We start from the raw sequence: 1,136 nt of genomic DNA, 5'->3' as shown, positions 1-1,136 counted from the left end.
ATAGTGGAATTGCTGGGTCAAATGGTATCTCTATTTGCAACTTTTTGAGAAAGCGCTATACCGCTTTCCACAGGGGTTGCACCATTTTACACTCCCACTAACAGTGAATAAGGGTTCCATTTTCTCCACAACCTCATCAGCAGTTGTTGCTTGCTGTTCTGTTAAATTTTGCTATTTTGATTGGGGTGAGATGATATACCATAATTGTTTTAATTTGCATCTCTTAGAGCTAGGGATTTTGAACATTTCTTCATGTGCTTGTTAGCCATTTGTATGTCATCTTCAGTGAAGTGCCTGTTCATACCCTGTGCCCATTTTTCTATTGGATTATTTACCTTTATCTTGTATTTCATACATTTTGGATATAAGTCCCTTATCTGATATGTTATTACCAAATACTTTTTCCCAGTCGGTGGCTTCCATTTTTACCCTGTTGGAGAAGTTTTTGGATGTGCATAGAGATTTGAGTCTTAGAAGATCCCATTCATCTACTTTCTTCTCCTTTGGATACTTGATTTTTTTTCTTTAGGTCCTTCAGTTTAAGGAATGCTGACCAAGTTCATCCCTTTTAAAGGTTTTTGACTCTAGATCTTTGCACATTTCATTATAATACTTTGCTTTGTCTTCCTGATCTGCCCTTTGAAATCTTCTGTTCAGTTTCCTGCTTTCTTCCCTTTGCTTTGTCTTTCCTGCATTCCAGTGCAATATTTAGAGTCTCTTCTTACATCCATCTCAGTCTTTTCTATCTCTTCTATCTTTGTAATAACTTTTGTGTTTACATTCTCGATATCCTCCCCACAGCTCACCTGGTCTTGCTCATTGGTGTTTAAAGATTCAAACCTGTTTCTGAATTGGTTTTTAAATTCAGGTGGGATAGACTCAAGGTCAAATTTTTATTCTTGTGGATTTGATTTAAACTTCATTAACTTTAGTTTGAGCTTGCATATGAGTAGTTGATGTTTTTTCCCACAATCAGCACCTGGCCTAGTTTTCACTGATGATGTTGAGCTTCTCCAGTGATTCTTTCCACATATGTAATTGATCTGATTCCCGAGCATACCTTCCAGTGAAATCCATGGGTGTAGTCTGTGTGTGTGTGTGTATATATATATATATATTATATAAAATATACATAT

Source organism: Elephantulus edwardii, unplaced genomic scaffold (assembly GCF_000299155.1).
Source record: "Elephantulus edwardii isolate Elephantulus edwardi_28Jun2011 unplaced genomic scaffold, EleEdw1.0 scaffold00458, whole genome shotgun sequence".
Taxonomy (NCBI): Eukaryota; Metazoa; Chordata; class Mammalia; order Macroscelidea; family Macroscelididae; genus Elephantulus; species Elephantulus edwardii.
Note: the sequence above shows the minus strand (reverse complement) of the source record.